This window comes from Taudactylus pleione, unplaced genomic scaffold (assembly GCF_031769625.1).
Source record: "Taudactylus pleione unplaced genomic scaffold, aTauple2 ptg000333l, whole genome shotgun sequence".
NCBI classification, from domain to species: domain Eukaryota; kingdom Metazoa; phylum Chordata; class Amphibia; order Anura; family Myobatrachidae; genus Taudactylus; species Taudactylus pleione.
Window position 1 is genome coordinate 9,850,713 of NW_028284734.1, and position 21,536 is coordinate 9,872,248.

The 21,536-nt window shown below is 44.4% G+C and overlaps 1 long non-coding RNA gene across 2 annotated transcripts in view; it reads right to left on the reverse strand.

The window, feature by feature from the left end:
- Window positions 1–1,140, reverse strand: part of LOC148509041 (uncharacterized) — a 44,917-nt gene extending 43,777 nt beyond the window's left edge. For both annotated transcript variants that reach the window (XR_015869502.1, XR_015869501.1), the window contains exon 1: window positions 891–1,140. This is a non-coding gene — a long non-coding RNA (uncharacterized LOC148509041). The remainder of the gene's footprint in view (window positions 1–890) is intronic.
- Between the last annotated feature and the right edge of the window lie 20,396 nt (window positions 1,141–21,536).

Here is a 21,536-nt window from a genome sequence, read left to right on the forward strand (position 1 = left end):
TTTTCTTGTTTATTTGTAATTTTTTTGTTTATTTGTGATATTATTATTATGCACTATAGAATTCGCTTAGCATTTCTTTAATTTTTCATTTTTTTTGTTGTTTTGGGTATATTCACTGATTATATTTTGTTATACATTTGAGCATGTCATATTGATTTATTGTTGGACAATCCTTCCGCATGATGCTAGCAATCATGACCCTCACCAGAGTAATCTTGTTCCTTGTGTTTGTCGGAGTCAGAGATTACTGTTGTGCAGCATTGTTTATTTACATGATGCAGATATCAGCTGTGCGGTTCACAGCACATACAGCTGACATCCAACTTCCTCCCTTTTGGAACGCATGTTGGCCACGTGGTGCGCTTCTGTGTGCACACGTGGTATTCCCGGAAGTACAAAAATCTAAGTTAACTGCGCTTGATGATACATAATAATCCAATGAAATGAAAATAAATATGAATAAATCAGTGTTTGCTTGGTATTCTGGACACAGGAGGCTTGTTTAAAATGCAATAATGTTCAATCACAAAAATATATCTGAATGACATAAAAATATATAGAAGTGCATAAAATATATATATAATCAATATAGCAGCATAATATAGAATACTAATGAGCTCATAAATAATCATATAATAAAAATAGGCTGCTAAATGAACTGGTCATAAAATGCTGTTCAATCGCCACTTGTATATAGGAATAGTCAGTGTTCACAGCTGAATGAATGTTGCTACAAATGAATGTGTCAAATAGCTTGAAATAAGTAACCAATTGTTACAATTGCAGTATCCTCACAGAGCAAGCCTGTGGCTAACTCTCTGTGTTAAACAGTGATATACTGGCGTCCCAGTTAAATCACATAATTCTGCTGCTGGATAATGCAGTGTTACCTCGGTCCAAGTAGGCTGGTGTATAATCACCGTCTGAGGTCTCCAACTCCCTGTAAAAGCATGGCCACGCTAAGATATTTTGAAGCCTGGTGAAATCCCCTGTGTAGGGCAATCAGCCTCTGTTGAAGGGCAGAGGTTGACGCTGTAAATGTGATGTGAAGCAGCCGCTCTTAGTCACACTCCGGTGGACTGGATGTTAAAGTCCATGCAGAGACAGCAGGCAGCAGGGAGGGAGAATAGTGCTGCTCACGGCAATAGTGTTCAGCGGTTACTCAGGCTTGTCTGGCTCAACAGTATCCTGGAGGGTAAAGGTCAACGCGTTTCATCCCGTGGGATGCCGGGACTTTCTCAAGACTTGAGAAAGCACCCCTGTCATTTGCAACCCAGCCCACCAATCATACATGGGGGAGAAGCGCGCACATAATGTGCTCTGATGCCACTTCGGTGGTTCATACATCTCCCTCCTTATGCTTAATATGTCGATTAGAAGCACCAACAACACTGGTTGATTTAGCAAATAATGTAACAATGGACAATTCAGAATATTCTTATACAGATTTAGAGGTTCATGTGTCTATCAATATCCTACCTCCGCTCATAGTATAGAAGAAGCCATAGAAGGACCTGATTGGGACCAGAGATGTTACAATTATGCCACTGGTTCCAGGAAGAAGTCTTTGGGGCTGAAAATGTTGGGGCACACTGAATCTGCCCATTTATTTTCCTTATGGGCCCTTTTTGTTTGGATTACAAGTAGGAAATTTAGACCATTATGTTTTCCTAAAATAAAAATCTGGAATAGTATTAAATCTGATGTGATCATCTGTAGGTGACGCATTAGCCCACCCTTCCTTATACAATCTTGTTCTAATCTTCCCAGTGTTTGCCGTAGGAGCTGGAAAATATCAGCCCAGCATGCATTATAACATTATAGATCATTAGTAAATGTATGGGGGTGATCTCTACTTCTTTAAGCTAGTAGGAGTCTAGGGAGCAGTCTGCAGAACTGGTTGTTCTCTACTTCTCTAAATAAGTATAATGTACTTAGGTGTCAATTCTACTCACCAGCTATAAGTAATGACATCACTACTCACCAAAATGAAATGACAATATTTCTTTATTTATATTTAAGCTATTAAGGCTTTCAGGAGATATATAACTGTGCGCCTGCATTGCTTTAATCATTAAAAGGCAGTTTTTCGATCATAAGAAACACTGTTGCATAGAAACTAATCTTTAAACACAATTACCCTTAGGCCTTTTAAAACATCCCCAAACTCTTTGTGTAGTTTTGATAGATTAGTCTCTGTACTTACTGTTCCATCCAACCTACTTGATATTATCTCAACACCTGCAAAACAAAGAAGTGAATTAAGCAACTGCTTGGGCAGTACTTAGATACCCAGGAATTCAGATTTCCTTTCCATTTGGAGATATATTTAGCGTGTGAAGTTTATCTGCTTCTAACTCATTTACTACATTACTGATAATGTATAACCCTCATATGTACACATTAACTGGTGACAGCCTCTTTTTTTCCTGTCATCTCTCAACTGTCTGAGGCTTCACTAATAAAATTGCTAAATGAACTGCAAAATTTGCAAATATATCAATATGCTACACACTTTCCACTTCCACACCCTGCTTTATTAAAGCTTTATGGAACACTTTACAAGGGTAGTGTTGTGTTTTTTTTTTGTATAAATCTTCCCCCTGATCACAGGAAGGTGAGGTATGGTCACTTGGACTATTATATATACAACATTCCATTTCCAAGTGGAGCACTCAAGAGCAACACTACCTGATTTATTTGCAATGGCTTCATAAGTGAGATAGTTGCCAAAATGAGCAGACATTCAGGAGGCTTATTTAGTGTATTATGATATATAAATAAGGGGATGCTGTCGGGATCCCGGCACCAGTATCCCGACCGTCAGCATAGGCAAACGCAGGGGGGTTTCCGGTTGCCTGGAAACCCCCCCTCCCCAGCCCACATTAGAAATAGTAACATAAAATGTTACTAGTGCTGCATGTTCTTCTCACTATCACAAATTAAATAGTTAGCACCACCTGTGGATCTTTTAACATATGTCAGCCAGTAATAAATGCACCTGTGCGCCAATTAGATCTGGAAAAACATGCACTGTTAGGGGTACACTGCTATGTATAGACCATCAATAGGCTTAATTATTAATACCATATAATAATACACTATCCAGTGCATGATGAGACCAATAAGTACATATACTGTATGTCCAGGGCAGTGCTAGGTTCTTCTGCTGCTCCTCCAGACTCCCGGACTTGCCCCCATGCTCTGAAATGGTGCCCACAACTGAAATAAAAACACTCAGCTCAGGCAGGATGGCTGGAGTTATGACTCACAATACACTTTGTATGTCGCATATTAAAGCTGGATAAGTGTTAATTATGCCCTATTCATGGACTGGCCATACGCACTCTAAAATCCAGCATTTGGAAACCCCCCTCTAGGAATCCTGCGTTTGCCACTGGTCAGCATCCCGAAGGTAACTATCGGGTGTCGGGGAGGTTAGGGTTAGGTAGCGGGGTTAGGGTTAGGCACTAGGGGGTGTGCTGTGTGCTGTGAGAGTGAGAGAAGGGAGGGGGGGGGCGGCGCCGGACCTGGGCCCCCGCTGAGCCCCTCATGAAGCCCAGGCCCGGGTAAACAGTACCCGCTCCCCCCCCTCTCGGCGCCCCTGTTAATGGGCATAACTATAAGGAGGAAAAATTATAATGTAAACTGTCTATGGGGGATGGAGGCGCATTTTTAACTGTTCGCACTGGGAGCAAATTGCCTAGAAACGGCCCTGCACTAGAGGGCGCCAAAAACTTTTTTGGGCAAGAGCAAAATGTATAGTTATGCCACTGCACGGCTGCGTTCCAACTTTAGTTAGGCACAGTTTTTCCGTCTAAACATGACCTCTGTAGCTGCGGCTCTGAATCTGAGAACACAGCAGCTCTCACTGATGACCCCACAACACTCCCATAACATGCCCATGACATGAGATCAGGGCCGCCAACAGGGGGGGACTGCGGGGACTCCAGTCCCGGGCCCGGAGAGAGAGGGGGCCCGGGTAGCGGTGGTGTGAAGTGCAGTGATGTGCGCTACCGCACATCACTGCTGGAATGCACCGGGGGCAGCCAAAGAACTAAAGAGACTTGGTGGCATTTAATACATAGAGCCGTCCGCAAGCCAATCACAGCAGCTCGCGGAACGGCAGCCAGCCAATCAGCAGCGGCCGCTGCTGATTGGCTGTAGTTCCGCGAGCCAATCACAGCTCGTGGAACAACATCCAGCCAATCAGCAGTGGCTTGCGACCGGCTCCATGTATTAAATACCACCGAGACTATTCCTCTTCTCTGGCAGCTGCCGGTGCATGCATTCCACCAGTGACACGCGGTACCGCACATCACTCTGCGCTGACTGTCCTCTGAGCTTCCAGAGTCACGAAGATGGCAGAGTGTCCAGGTAAGTATATATATATATATATATATATATAAACAGCACTTACCCACATTTATGTGTGTGATTTTATATATATATATATATATATATATATATATATATACACTGTATATATACTATATATATATATATATATATATATATACACACAGTATATATATAGTGTGTATATATATATATATAGTATATATACAGTGTGTGTGTATGTATATATATATATATATTCCATGTCTCCTGCTCAATGGAGCAAGAATAAGCGGCACTCATCCGGACTTGGTAAAAAAGTAAAGGTTTTTAATCCAGCGTGAACCGACGTTTCAAGGCCTCAACGGCCTTTTTCTCAAGGTTTTCTCAAGAAAAAGTCAGTTGAGGCCTTGAAACGTCGGTTCATGCTGGATTAAAAACCTTTACTTTTTTACCAAGTCCGGATGAGTGCCGCTTATTCTTGCTCCATTGAGCAGGAGACATGGAATATACAATATTATAGCTGGCACCACGGCATGTCACATTTACAGTGAGTGCCTGTCTACATGCATCTATATATATATATATATATATATATATATAAAATCACACACATAAATGTGGGTAAGTGCTGTTATATTACTTGCTGTGCTGACACCTACATGCTTTTAATTTAATATAGCTACGCAGCACCAAAAAGTCTAGTTACAGCTCTGTTTGTTTGTGTATGTAATATATATATATATACACACACATATACATACACACAATACATCTTGTGCTTAGATATATTAAATTAAAAACATCCAAATAAAAATGTCAGCACAGCAAATAATATAACAGAATTTACGAACGATTAATCTGTGCCCCTAATAGGTCCAGCCCTCCCTGTCTCTCACCCCCAAAGTAGATCCACCCACATCCACAGCTCCGCCCACTTCTGCCCCATATCGCGGGGGAGGGGGGCCCTGCCTAATTTGTCAGTATTGGGCCCCACCATTTCTGATGGCAGCCCTGCATGAGATACTCTTTTTACGTTCACTTCAGGTCCAAGAACGCCCATCACTCTGCCGCTCCATTTTCAATACCATCTGATCCGATCGCAGCAGCATCATTGTGTGTACACTCAGGTAACACATTTGCCGTACTGGCTTTCTGAAGTTCTCACACATGTGCACTTGCTAAAAATCACATTGTGCAAGTTTTATGATCAGATGCCTTGTTATTTATATTAATTATTTTTATTTATATTAAAAGACTTGAAGTACACAATAAAGTGTATGTTGCAGGCTTATCCTGGTAAGCCTTTTTTGTCATTGGCTCTGTGAAGAATTATTTAGAAACCCCTCTTTCAAAATTCTGCGTTTGCCATTGGGTTGGGAAAATACCTATCATGTGCCTATGGATGTCGGGATTCTGGCTGTCGGGATGACGCAGTCGGTATTCTGACCAGTGGCATCCCTACAGCCGGGATTTCATACCCAACCTATAAATAAGTATGTTTAGTATTATCCACAATTAAGAATGAAGCCTATGCAATTGAAATTCTGTTCAACACACATTCTAATCATTGGATCATTGGCTCTGAATCTAATTTAATATATTATCTGACACTTGAAGTTGTTGCTTAATCTCAGTACAATAATCAGACTAGTGTTGGAGCATAATGGCTCCTCTTTATCTGCTTCAGGAATAACAAAACAAGTCTTCTTGAAAAGGCACTTTAAGGCTTACAGTCAGAGGCGTAACTAGGGTCCATGGCGCCGAGGACAAATAAAAAAAATGGCACCCCTTGAAAATTCCTATATAGTATGATAATATGATAGATGCCCAGTTTGAGTCTGGGAGTTTAAAACTGGACACAATGCCCTGGCTGGAAACGAATCCCTCTACCGGGCCTGCCACAGCACCCAGGACACGTGCCACGCTCTTCCCGATCTCGTTACGCCTCTATTTACAATGCACCTGCTGCTCTCTCAAGGAAAAGAGAGGGAAAAGGGAATTTGCAATATAAACAATGTTATTAGTGTTAGCAGGGCCGCAACTAGGGGGGGGCTGGAGGTGCAAGTGCACCGGGTGCGCCGCTGTAGCCGGTGCCAGTGACCTCCAGCCCGGCGCTGCAGAGAGGCTCCAAGCCGGACGTCCGCTGGTAATACGTCGCCCGGCACCTTCTCTGCAGCGACGTGGTGTACCCGGAGGCTGGAGTTCTCTCCCGAACTCATGCTTCTGGCTCCCCCACGGGCACTATGTGAGAGACGTCATGGCGTTTGAGCAGCCGGTGGACCGGACGTGACGCTGAATGCAGGAGCAGGTAGTATGGTGACAGTAGATAGCAGCAGAGTGGAATTGTGACAGAAGATAGTAGTAGAGGAGTATGATGACAACAGATAGTAATAGCAGAGTAGTATGGTGACAGCAAATAGTAGTAGCAGTGTAGTATGGTGACAGCAGATAGTAGTAGCAGAATAGTATGGTGAAATAAGATAGAAGTAGCAGAGTAGTATAATGACAGCAGATAGTAATAGCGAATAGTATGGTGACAGCAGATAGCAGTAGCAGAATAGAATGGCGACAGCAGATAGTAGCAAAATAGTACGGTTACAGCAGATAGCAGAGTGGTATTGTGACAGAAGATAGTAGTAGAGGAGTATGATGACAGCAGATAGTAGCAGCAGAGTAGTATGGTGACAGCAGATAGTAGTAGCAGAGTAGTATGGTGACAGCAGATAGTAGTAGCAGAGTAGTATGATGACTGCAGATAGTAGTAGCAGAGTAGTATGGTGACAGCAGATAGTAGTAGCAGAGTAGTCTGGTGACAGCAGATAGTAGTAGCAGAGTAGTATGATGACAGCAGATAGTAGTAGCAGAGTAGTCTGGTGACAGCAGATAGTAGTAGCAGAGTAGTATGACGACAACAGATAGTAATAGCAGAGTAGTATGATGACAGCAGATAGTAGTAGCAGAGTAGTCTGGTGACAGCAGATAGTAGTAGCAGAGTAGTATGATGACAGCAGATAGTAATAGCAGAGTAGTATGGTGACAGCAGATAATAGTAGCAGAGTAGTCTGGTGACAGCAGATAGTAGTAGCAGAGTAGTATGGTGAAAACAGATAGTAGTAGAAGAGTAGTATGGTGACAATAGTATCAGAGTAGTATGGTGAAATCCAATAGAAGTAGCAGAGTAGTATGATGACAGCAGCTAGCAGTAGCAGAGTAGTATAATGACAGCAGATAGTAGTAGCGAATAGTATGATGACAGCAGATAGCAGTAGCAGAATAGAATGGCGACAGCAGATAGTAGCAAAATAGTATGGTTACAGCAGATAACAGAGTAGTATGGTGACAGTAGATAGCAGCAGAGTGGTATTGTCACAGAAGATAGTAGTAGAGGAGTATGATGAGAACAGATAGCAGTAGCAGAGTAGTATGGTGAAAGAAGATAGTAGTAGCAGAGTAGTATGGTGACAGCAGATAGTAGTAGCAGCAGTGGCGTAACTAGGGGGGGTCGGGCCCGCCCTAGTTAGCCACCAGTGTAGCGCCGACCGCAATGAGTGCGGACAGCGCTACACATTTACACAGGACCAGCGCTAGGCTTCCAGCGCCGGTCCTGTGCTGCACGCCTGAGCCTGTTCCCTCCCCCTGAGCACTTGCCCAATAGCGCCAGGAGGCAGGCTCAGGCTGTGCATAACATACGCATCGCCGCCAGCGTTGGCGGCGATGCGTGTGTTAAACGGCAGCCAATGAGAGTCAGATAGACTCTCATTGACTGCTGCAGCACCCACTGCAAGAGCCGGACTTCCATCCGGCTCCTGCAGTGGGTAATGGGAGAGACGTCATGACATCATGACGTCTGTCCCATTATGCTGAGGAGGACTGGCGGGCGGCGGCGGCGGGAGCGGCGTCGCGGACTGGAGGAGCAGCAGCAGCGCACGCACATATCGGGGTGGTAGTGGTGGTGGTGGGGGCTCCCTTTTCAAATTTGCCCTGGGCTCCAAATACCCTAGTTACACCACTGGATGTGACATTTTTATATTATAAGTAAGCTCTAGTTAGTGTGCAGATATGTGAGCTACCTGGCTCCATGGGAGCCAATGGACGTTGTGATTCTGGAGGCTGCCACTAGGTGGAGCCATTATACCACAAAACAAAGAAAAGCTAGCAGCAGAACAGTGACTCACTGATCTGGCCATGCGCACTGTTAGTGGGTGACTGGCAGTGGGTGACAGGGAGAGATGACAGGCAGAGGGTGATAGGAAGAGGCAGTGGGTGACAGAGAGATGGTGTCAGAAAGAGATGACAGGCAGTGGGTGATAGAGAGGCAATGTGTGACAAAAAAAGGGTGACACGAAGAGCTGACAGGCAGTGGGTGACAAAGATGGTAACAGGGAGGCAGTGATTGACATTGCGAGGCAGTGGGTGACAGGGAAAAGTGACTTGCATTGGTTTACTGGCAGTGGGTGACTAGCAGAGGGTGACTGAGAGGCAGTGGGTGACAGGGAGAAGTGACTTGCATTGGGTTACTGGCAGTGGGTGACTAGCAGAGGGTGACTGGGAGAGGCAGTGGGTGACAGGAAGAGGCAATGGGTAGCAGGGAGAGGTGACAGGCAGTGGGTGACTGGGGGAGGCAGTGGCTGACAGAGAGAAGGTGACAGGAAAAGATGACAGGCAGGGGGTGATAGGCAGAGGCAATAGGTGATTGGGAGAGGTTACACGATCCCAGTTTAAGCATAATTATACGTGGTGCAAGGCCCAGGGGCACATCTATAATGGGTGCATGCTGTCCGGTGACCCTCCATAGCATGCACTGTCTTGTTGTTCTCCAATAGAAATGCTGCCAGCCTCCCCATCTCTTCTTTTTCCTTCTATAGTTCTTCTCTTAGGTCTACTACTTCTTTCCTGGATTTTATTTCTGCCTCTGTAATGAGGGCGACATGCTGGGAATGTTCTCTCCTTCTTTCCAACATCAGGCTCAGGTCAGTGATCTCCCTCTGAATGTTCTGCAAGTCATTAAAAAATTGAGATTATAACCAAAAAGTGATGTTTATTCCTATAGAATATAGTTATTTTACCTCTATTTTAAGCACATTTACCTCCATCCGTTCTTTAAAAGTTATTAATACTGTAAATACTGCAACATTATTTATGTCCAAATAACTCCCTATATATAATTACCTGCATCTGCATGGCACTAAGGGGTGCTGCATCAGTACTAGGGCTTCTGGGTGCGCCGGGCCTCTCTCTGCTGAAGAACTTGCGCACTCTCTGTAAGAGAGTACACACACTATTCCAGAGCAGCCTCCACCCATCCCAGGTGCTGGGGATTTGGGCACAGCGAGAAGTAGATGGATTAGTCTGCAATACAGGCACAGAGAGAAGGGGAGGTAGATTGCATCCTATCAATCTAATTGGAAATAACATTATTGCTGAGGCATGAGGCATACAATTCCTAGGGGCCTATTTATCAAACTTACTCTGTCCTTAAACATACGAAAATGGCTCTGTCTCCTGCCTTGTGAGTAACAGCGTTGCAGTAGTTTTCTATAGGGAAGTGTTAAGGGGTATATAACAAGCTCTGAAAACCTTAGCTTGTGTAAGCCCATTGTCATTGTCCCCCCTCCACATTATTGGGAATATTGGTAAATAGGCCTCCTCGGGATAAATTGAATGGCTGCCTATACTGTATGCAGGTGATGACTTACTGCCAGAGTCTATACATTGTTACATAGTTACACCTAGACAAATGACTTACTGTCAGTCTATACATTGTTACATAGTTACATCTAGACAAATGACTTACTGCCAGAGTCTATACATTGTTACATAGTTACGCCTAGACAAATGACTTACTGTCAGTCTATACATTGTTACATAGTTACGCCTAGACAAATGACTTACTGTCAGTCTATACATTGTTACATAGTTACATCTAGACAAATGACTTACTGCCAGAGTCTATACATTGTTACACCTAGGCAAATGACTTATGGTGCGTACACACGGTACGATAAAAATGCACCATATGAACGATAATGATATCAGTCAGATCATTAAATTTTTGGTGCCCTCCAGCCCTCAAACGGCCAGCGATGCGCATGCACGCATGGATGATAACGATATAATCCATCAGCCATGCATGCAGGCCAACCTGGTCGATATCAACCAGGTTACACAGGGCCCGTCGTTGGTGGGTTGGTGGTGTGCTGGATGAACGATATCAATCATCCAGCACACCGGGAAGGTGCAGGGAGATCAGTCAGCGATATCGTTATCGCTGACTAATCGTACCGTGTGTACGCACCATTACTGCCAGAGAGTATATACATTGTTACATGACGGAACAAAAAATACCCTTTCAGTTGGTCACTTAGGATGGAAATGATGCTATAAAGCTGCTCTGCTGCTGCCGACGCTGGGCCAATGGTGTCTGCAGCTCCTCATTGTCGGTCTGCAAGAAAAGATGGAAATTCTTAGTATGAACTTTGCAATAACCCCTAATCTTCAGCATAAGTCTACACCCAACCAGCCGTATGGAAGTGTCACACCTGTGGGATTGCAACATGAAACACTTATGGGAGTGACAGAAGATAATGATGTTCCCTCATCTAATGAGTAAATCCATCACCAGAGTAAAACAGAGACAGTAAAAACTCAGTGACAGCCCCAATCTAGACAAATAGAAGTTCAGTTACACTTATTGATGAATACAGACACATTTTGTACTAATATTTCAGGGCAGGGGTAGGCAATGTGCAGCACTCCAGGTGCAATGGAACTATACATCCCAGCATCCACAGTTTTGCTGTTAGGGCATGCTAAAGCTGTGGCAAGGCATGCTGGGATGTGTAGTTCCACAGCAGCTGGAGTGCCCGGCGTTGCCTATCCCTGATGTATGGGATAATGACCCTGGGTAGATTTACTATGCCATGGTTTATCAAAGCCACCGATGATCCACAGCTTTGACTGATGGATTTAAATTGGCAATAGTAATAAATGGCAAATCAGGCTGGTTTAGCATATATAAAAGAACACAGCGCTCAGAATTCAAACATGAGAATTTAACTGAATATGATAAAGTTTAATATCATTAATATATGTAACCACAATGAGAAATAATAAATGATAATTAAAATGATAATTATAATTATAAAATGATAATTATCAGTAATAATGATAAAAAATAATAAAAATAAACCACATATAGAAAAGAAATATCATTTTGTGAGAAAAATAAAAAAACTATTTTAATTAATTTATGGCCGACTGTGTAACCAACTAGGCAGCTGGTAAACACCATGCTGCCATGATACTAGGCCTATTTTTATGTGGAGACTTCGAGCTGCAGCTCCATTTCCCCTTTGTTAATCTGACCCTGTATGCCATGCCGCTGCTCAAGCATTAGTACATGTCCTGGCACCATACAACACAGAGCTAATTCTTGTCACCTTGCTAGCTGCTCTCCATGCACAGCGCACCTGCATGGAAGCACAACACAACTTACTAACCTCTATGCATTTACCCTAACAGTGTACCCACCCAGCTAGTCAACTACATAGCACCTCAACTAGTCAGCCGGCTTAATGTACATACAAGCCTGGGTATGATGCACCCCCTAAACTACTAGCAACAATATTCAAGGAACAAATCCTGCACAGAATATCAGACACACCATAACAGAGCATGCAAAGCATAGTGCAACTCACACAACAAGGATATTAAGATAGAAATGTGTCCAATCCTGGCTTAAACAGTCAGATTCCTGGCAAGAGGGAAGGATGCACTTAAAGGGGACCCACATCAGGACCGCTGCAAACTCCCTCCCACAGGAAGATCACGGTAAGATGACCACAAGTTACCTGACATGGATCTATCTACAATTTGGAGCTAATTATTTATAATCCTCATACCCTCAGCTTCTGCTATAGGTATGATATGAAGACAGACAGAAGTCACAGACGCCCCTACCCTCATCACCTCTGTGCTGATGTTCGCAGAGCTATAATTCTACAAATATTTTTTTTATTATCACAAAAATGGCTGCAGCAGCTATAGTAACTCCAGTCTTGAATTGCCAGAGGAATGTCAAAAATTGCAATTCAATGACAATCTGCTGCAAACAACTTTTGCTCATTTCACCCATCACAAGAGCCTAGTGAAAGCACAGCACTGCAGGATAGAAGTAGGCCTAACTAGTGTCTTTACAAGATTACAGCTGGAACGGAATACTTCTCTATGAGCCACACACAGAATCATTAACACCTGACTACATTCAGGGTATAAACACGTACCCCACATTAGAATAAGAAAGGGCACAATATGATAATAGTTTCCAAACATTCAAGCGTTCTCTGAAAACTCACCTCTTCAGACAAGCTTATCAGATTCCAGGACCGCCCACCTAACCTTTTATAGCTCCCTATCTAACTCTCTTCTTATAGTAAACACCTATCACATCTTCTCTTTCTTCAATTTAACATCCTCCTAACCCTAGGCCAACTTTCCAGTGTGATTGGATTATACAGCCCACCAAGAACATCTACAATCGGGCTGGACCAATTTGCAATATGTAGCACCTATCCTTGTGTATCAACACCTATTTCCCTATAGATTGTAAGCTTGCGAGCAGGACCCTCTTACCCTTATGTATGTCTTTTATGTATGTATGTATGTCTTTTACAACCCAGTATAATGTTAATTCACATTGTAAAGCGCGACGGAATTTGTTGCGCTATATAAGAAACTGTTAATAAATAAATAAATAATAATATATTGCAAAGTATGGTTTGGTAGTGAAGTTAATGTCTACAAAGGTTAGAGATTTTCATTAAAAAAAAATGTATGGTATTTTTATGTCGTTAAAAAAAAAACAAAGTAAGTAAAATACTAGATAACATACTCCTGCCTAATAGTCACCAAGTTACCAAACTGAATGCAATACTTACTAAAGCCAACAAACTAAAAAAATGGCAATCCTATCCTTAAGGGGTCCTTAAAAATGGTACTTAAACCACTCATAACCCACTCATTGACAAGTACAGATCTTTATCAGCTAAAGCATGAAGCCAAGCCCACTCAACTGCCTATTTATTATTAAGGCTTCTCAAACAATTTCATCCATATGACTCTGGAGAATGCTGTTGGAACTGAACAACACTACACAACTGTTACTGGAGATTAGACCGTATTCTTTCTAACACGTGGTTCTTACATAAACAAAAACAATACTTCTCCAAGGTCTATGATATCCAGACTGCTCTGATATGTCTCTATGGGGCATATTTATTACAATCCGTATCTCAGATGCAGATTGGCTGTGATAAATTCGGCCAATATCGTAATGTGATATTTGAATACATCACAAGGAAGTATAAAAAAATCGCATGCAGGGACAGATCTTGCAATTATGCTCTGTCCCTGCAAATCCACTTCACACACTTCTCACTGTATTTTTCACAAAAAATACAGTGAGTATGTGTCCGCGCATGTGCCGCCGACTGCCGCGGAAATGTAAATAGGAGAGTGTGATAAGTGTGAATTGGGTTCTGAAAGGAAAAGGGAGCCAGTGTAAGGCGTGTAGGAGATGAGAGGCACATGTAGTACATTTTGAGAGGAAGCTGAGCTGGGCAGCAGCATTGAGGACAGATTGGAGAGGAGAGAGAGGTAAGAGACAGGTAGGCCAGAGAAGGTTATAGTAGTCTACTCTGGAGATGACCAGTGAGTAAGTTAGGATCTTAGTTGCCTCTAGGGTAAAGATCTGATCCTGGAGATTTTTTTTAGATGGAAACGGCAGGACTGCAAAAGGTACTTAATATAAGGCTTGATGGAGAGAGAGGAGTCAAGGATAACTCCAAGACAGCGCATTTGGGGGCTAGAGGAGATGGTGGTGCTGTCTATAGATAATGAAATTGTGGGAGATTAGTTTTTATTGGGAGGGTGGGAAGATGATCAGCTCATTCTTAGACATGTTAAGTTTAACAAAGCGCTGGGACATCCAGGAGGAAATAGCAGAAAGACAGCTGGATACATGAGTGAGGAGAGAGGGGGAGGTAGATATGAGTGCCATCAACATGAAGATGATATTTGAGGAAAAAAGAGCTGGTGAGCTCACATAAAGATGATGTATAAAGAGAGAATCGGTGAGCCCCAAGGACAGAACCTTGGTGGACACCTACTGGTAGATGAAGTGGGGGTGTAGGGGAGGAATGAGAAGTAACAGAGAAAGAGCAGTCAGAGAGGTAGGAGGACAGGCAGGAGAGGGCAGTATCATGCAGACCGAAGGAGTGAAGGAGAAGAGGGTGGTCCACAGTGTCAAAAGCAGCAGAGAGATCAAGGAAAATGAGCAGAGTAGTGGCCCTTGGATTTGGCAGCAAGGAGGTCATTGCTGACTTTAATGAGGGCAGGATGGAGTGGAGAGGATGAAAGCCAAACTGAAATGGGTCAAGCAGGGAGTGGGAGGAAAATTAGGCGGTTGTAGACAATCTGCTCAAGAAGTTTGGAGGCAAAGTAGAGGAGAGAGATGAGGCATTAATTAGAGAGTGTCAGGATCAAGGGTGGGTTTTTTAAGAATGGAGGAGACAAGGGCATTGCTTGATTGCGGAAAGGACTATATCTGAATGCAAGATGGGAACAGGCAACAGGAGAGAGAGCGAAAGAGACAGTAAGGGATAGGGTCATGGGGCCGAGAACTGGATTAGGGCCATAACGTAATCTCCAGATACTTTGAAGAATGAAGAATGAAGTCAGTTTGTACATTTTAATGTATATATAAGATATTGTATAAAGAACATTTCTGTAGGTAATCCTAGTGGATGCGCAGAGTATTATTTACAATGTTTGTTTGTGTGTTTTAAACTATACTTAAGATGACCCCTTACACCTTAAGATTAACTGTACAACTATCCAACTAGTTGGCTGGTTGGAACATAAATCTGGTAGTGTATGGGAGAAAATGACAATCAACCATTTGCTCCCAAACGCCAGAAAACGTACAAAAACGGTAATTCAGACAAATTTTGCTCTTACTCTAACAGGCCTGGTGTATTTATCAGATGGAGAAAATAATGATTGCCAGTGAAAACTGGTGCGTGTAAGCATTGTATATCTCCTGAAACATAAATTCCCTTCGGGCCGTACTCAATTAGAAGTGAAAAGCCGAGATCCGCGAAACAGTATTTCAAATTGCGACTTTTCGCCAGTCAGAAACTTAACTCCATATTCAAATCTATCCGCTTTTCGCGTATGCAGAAAGTCAGTGCAATGTATTAGGTGAAAAAGATTCGCCTCTGAATAGCAGGAGAAAATAATTTTTTATTTAGGGGTGCAAAGTTGTGGAAACCACTCAGATTCCTTGGGACAGCCCCCTAAAGGATTACTTCATCAACAAAAAAACCTTAAAAAAGTGAGGAAAACCCCAAAAAAGAACTTTGAATTTGGCGGCGAAAAATCTCAAAGTGGGGGGACAAGTTCGCCAACTAGCGAAATAAGGTTCTGGGGGTGCTCTAAGAAGGGGTCAAGACTTTTTGGGATTACAGGTGCTTTTATGAAGGAGGAATTTCACTTTTATTAAAACTACACTTTAGAGACATTAAAAGATGCTAGCACCCATTTCAGGTACCCCAAATTTGTCAGGACAACTTATTTTCACCAAAAAATACTGCTTTATGCCATTCTTCACCACTTGTGCAAAGACGCTAATTAGAGGCAATTGTGCGAACTTAAGTATCCCAAACAGTTTTATTAGGACTAATCGGGCACTACTATGTTGATCCCCAATGTTTCTGCATCTTTTGGGGGTGTTCAGGCTGATTTCCCCGATTCTTTTTGCCTGTTCTGACTTCGTGAGTCGCCGTTTTCACATCTTTTGGAATTGAATAGGACGAATACCGGGTGCGCGCACGATAAGTGGCTAAAATACGCGATGTAGGCGAAAAGTCCGGCATGCAAAACTTTATCGTGGGTGCAAATCTAATTGAATACCACCCGAAGTAGGAAAAAAAGAATTCAATATGTACAGTACCTTAACTATCCAGTTGTCGCTAAAATGCCAAAAGACGCTCTATCGTAATAATCCACACCTTCTCCTTAAAGTTAAACAAAATTTCAAACAATCATCCCCATTTTGACATCTTATTAGCATATATTAAATAATTAGATAATATGATATTCCCCCAATACCTTTACCTGTTTGCACCGTGCATATTTCTATTTTTTTTCAGCCAAGAAGATGCTCAATATGTTTGTTTGGAAATAGTGTCACCCCATATGGCAGCTCCAGACTTAAGAAACTATTACTATGTGCTAAGTCCGTGATTTTCAACCTTTTTCAACTGGAGGCACACTGAACAAAATGTTAAAATTGCCATGGCACACCATCAGTTTTTTTTAAATCAAATGTAATATATAATAACAAATATCAACATATATTTAATATATGTCCAGGTTTTTCTGAAATATACATGTATGTGTTACTGAGAATGTCACCCAGCATGTGGTAATGACATAGAACATGTCACCGCTCAGAGGTGCAGTTTTCACCAATTTGCAATCCAACAACCAAAATAGGATTTTTTCAATAACTAGCTTTCAGATAGTCAACCAGGATCACATAGCACAGGTGCCATCTTATTTTATAGAAGAACTATAAGCAGTAGCAAGGAGGTGTGGGGGGTGCGGGCCGCACCCGGGTGTCGTCCGCCGAGGGGTGACACCAAGGTTCAGACTTCCCCTCAGTGACAGGAGCCAGGTGCTGCACTGTATAATTAAGTGCAGCACTCGGCTCCTCACACTGTGAGGGAGTAAGCTGGCACTGCATGCACCTCCAAAACCCACCCCTGCCTCCAGGCTCCCAGTGATATCGGGACCACGGGGGTTCAGCTGCGAGGCCACGCCCCTTCACCCAAGGCCACGCCCTTTCCCACAAGGCCACGCCTCCTTTTGCCACTGCACGTCCCTCCCCGCACCGAGTGACACCGTTGGGAGGGACGTCACTGTATAAGGCAGATAATACATCCAATTGGCATATTTTGCCAATATCATTAGTTCCATGCTAACCAAAGAAGCTGCAACATCACTCTTACTATGTATACCCATTACACACTATTACTGTATGTCACACATCGCACGGCCTGTGCGGAGAAACACAGAAACAGTGTCCTGACACCTAAGACAAAGCCTAAAGTTCAGTGATGTGATATACATGTGATAGATAGTGCCAGACTACTATATAGCCAGATGTGCGCCACATAGGTCAGCAAGAGTACACAGAGCCCACCTCTGGGCCTTTCATATGCGACCTCTCATCTTCCTAGATGTCCCCGTTGTTGCCGCCGTTTAGCGGGAAGCTGAGCTGCTGCTCGGGCTTTGGAAGACAGCAGCGGCAGAAGGAGTGACGGCAAGGATGCAGCTTCGGCTAACTCCCTACACACGGCTTGTTCACTGCACACGTATTACTGACACCGAGGGAGAGAAGGACAAGGAGGGAGCACATACCAGGTAAGGATGCAGGGAGGGGGACACCGAGGTCATGCGATCTGGAGAGGGAGCAGACACCGGGAGAGAGGATGGCGAGGAGGGAGCACATACCAGGTAAGGATGCAGGGAGGGAGACACAGGGGCAATGCACTACGGGGAGGGAGCAGACACCGGGGAGAGGAAAGGGGATGGAGAGGAGACACTGGGGGAGAGAAGATGCGGGAGGAAGCCCTGATTCAGAGCCGGACGCCTTTTTTTTTTAATGGAGCGGCCTCCTGGCCGCTCGCATTGCTATGGGTAACCACCCACAGGTCATGCGAGCGGCCAGGATGATGGCCGCGATGGTCAAGACCATCGCAACCATTGGGCTTGCGACGAGACCCTTGTGGTAGGGTCTCGTGGCCGCAAGCCCCAGAGAGCTATCGGCTCAAACAGATGTGATGTCAGTGGGGCCGCCCCCAGACGGTAGGCGTTCTCATGGGAATGCCTCCACCTGGGCAGCAACCCCCCCGGCCCGTCCACCAAAGGGGGCGTGCTGTCACTCAACATTGACAGCACCCTCCTTTTGGTGCGAGACCCGGAGCAACTAATTGCCCATCACTATCCGGGTCTCGCGCATGCACACGACGGAGCCGGCTCCGGTCGTGTGCATGCGCTCTGGGCCACCATCGACCCGGTTGCTAGCACTCAGCACTTGCGACCGGGTCTGAATCAGGCCCTCTGTGCAGATGATACAGAGGAAGCAGTTGAAATATTTCACACTTCTGAAAAAGCTGTCTCCGCAAAAAGAGCAGCTTTTTGGAAGTGATGCACAAACCCCGACCTTCCCAGCTGGGGTTTGTGCATAATTCCATTCCATGATGTTTACAAATGTTATAGTAAACTTCCTTCTGCATCAAAATGTCTTGAGACCCTTCTTTGTATACTAGAGCAGTGGCGTAACTAGGGCAGGGTGAGTGGGGCATGTGCCCTGGGCGCTAAGGGACCGGCAGCGTGGGGGTGAGGGGTGCCGCCGGCCATGTTGCCGGCCCGTCCTAGTTACCCAGTGTAGCGATGACCGCAGTGAGTGCGGTTAGCGCTACACACTTATACAGGACAGGCGCTAGGCTTCCTAACGCCGGTTCTGTGCTGCAAGCCAAGCCCCTTCCCTCCCCCAGAGTGCCTGCCTAATAGCGCCAGGCGGAGGGTGGGAGACGGGCTCAGGCTGTGCATTCTAACACACACATCGCCACCAACGTGGCGGCGATGTGTGTGTTAAACAGCAGCCAATGAGAGTCAGACAGACTCTCACTGACTGCTGCAGCGCCCACTGCAAGAGCCAGTCTGGAGCTCTCTCATGAGCTCTGCCTTCCGGCTCTTGTAGTGGGTAATGGGAGAGATGTCATGACATCTCTCCCATAGTGCAGAGCGCACCAGCCCGGGAGGGCTGATGTGGGGACGGCGGCGGCAGGAGTCGGAGCCGGAGAATGGATGCAGGTAAGTTTTATTTTCATTTTATTTTTTTGCTGTGTATTTGGGGAGGGCACCTATACTTGGGGCACTAATCGGGGGGACTACTACTGGGGGCACTAATCGGGGGGACTACTACTGGGGGCAGTAATCGGGGGGATTACTACTGGGGGCTCCACTGCGGGGAACCTCTACTGGGGGCACTAATTGGGGGGACTACAACTGGAGGCACCACTGGGGGGACCTCTACTGGGGACACAAATCAGGGGGACTCCTACTGGGGGCACTCCATCAGGGACCACTACTGGGGAGACTATATAAAGGGTACTAAATAGGGAGGGCACTAAATAGGGAGGACCACTACAAGGGGCACTGGATAGTGGGGACCACTACTGGGAGGCTGCATAAAGGGGATTACTACTGGGGGCACTTTATAAGGGGCACAACTGTGGGCCTGCATAAGGGGGACCACTACTTGGGGTACTGTATAAGGGGAACTAATGGGGAGCTGCATAAGGGGGACCACTACTGGGGGTACTGTACAAGGGGCACTACTGGGGACCTGCATAAGAGCCACCACTACTGGGGACATTGGATACTGGGGTTACTGTACAAGGTGTACTACTGTGGGCCTGCATAAGAGGGACCACTACTGGGGGCACTGCATAGGGCGGACTGTATAAGGAGCACTACAGGTGTTGAGGTGCATATGGAAAGGAATGTTAAGAGTGACGAGAAAGGGGTATATGTGTCCTGTTGACACGCCCCATTTTTAAGTGACCCTGCCCCTTGTGACCACACACATTTTTTCACGAATACAGGGGGGAGGGCTCCATTTTAAAATTTGCCCTGGGCTCCAAATACCCTAGTTACGCCACTGAGTAGCAGAGTAGTATGATGACCGCAAAGTAGTATGGTGACAGCAGATAGTAGTAGCAGAGTAGTATGATGACAGGAGATAGTAGTAGCTGAGTAGTATGGTGAAAGCAGATAATAGTAGAAGAGTAGTATGGTGACAATAGTATCAGAGTAGTATGGTGTCAGCAGATAGTAGTAGCAGAGGAGTATGGTGAAATCAGATAGAAGTAGCAGAGTAGTATGATGACAGCAGCTAGCAGTAGCAGAGTAGAATAATGACAGCAGATAGTAGTAGCGAATAGTATGATGACAGCAGATAGCAGTAGCAGAATAGAATGACGACAGCAGATAGTAGCAAAATAGTACGGTTACAGCAGATAGCAGAGTAGTGTGGTGACATTAGATAGCAGCAGAGTGGTATTGTCACAGAAGATAGTAGTAGAGGAGTATGATGACAACAGATAGCAGTAGCAGAGTAGTATGGTGAAAGCAGATAGTAGTAGCAGAGTAGTATGGTGACAGCAGATAGTAGTAGCAGAGTAGTATGATGACCACAGATAGTAGTAGAAAAGTAGTATGGTGACAGCAGATAGTAGTAGCAGAGTAGTATTATGACAGCAGATAGTAGTAGCAGAGTAGTATGGTGAAAGTAGATAGTAGTAGAAGAGTAGTATAGTGATAATAGTATCAGAGTAGTATGGTGACAGCAGATAGTAGTAGCAGAGTAGTATGGTGAAATCAGATAGAAGTAGCAGAGTAGTATGATGACAACAGCTAGCAGTAGCACAGTAGTATAATGACAGCAGATAGTAGTAGCGAATAGTATGATGACAGCAGATAGCAGTAGCAGAATAGAATGGCGACAGCAGATAGCTGCAAAATAGTACGGTTACAGCAGATAGCAGAGTAGTATGGTGACAGTAGATAGCAGCAGAGTGGTATTGTCACAGAAGATAGTAGTAGAGGAGTATGATGACAACAGATAGCAGTAGCAGAGTAGTATGGTGAAAGTAGATAGTAGTAGCAGAGTAGTATGGTGACAGCAGATAGTAGTAGCAGAGTAGTATGATGACCACAGATAGTAGTAGCAAAGTAGTATGGTGACAGCAGATAGTAGTAGTAGAGTAGTATGGTGACAGCAGATAGTAGTAGCAGAGTAGTATGATTACCACAGATAGTAGTAGCAAAGTAGTATGGTGACAGCAGATAGTAGTAGCAGAGTAGTCTGGTGACAGCAGATAGTAGTAGCAGAATAGCATGGTGACAGCAGATAGTAGTAGCAGAGTAGTTTGATGACAGCAAATAGTAATAGAAGAGTAGTATGGTGACAGCAGATAATAGTAGCAGAGTAGTCTGGTGACATCAGATAGTAGTAGCAGAGTAGTATGGTGACAGCAGATAGTAGCAGCAGAGTAGTATGGTAA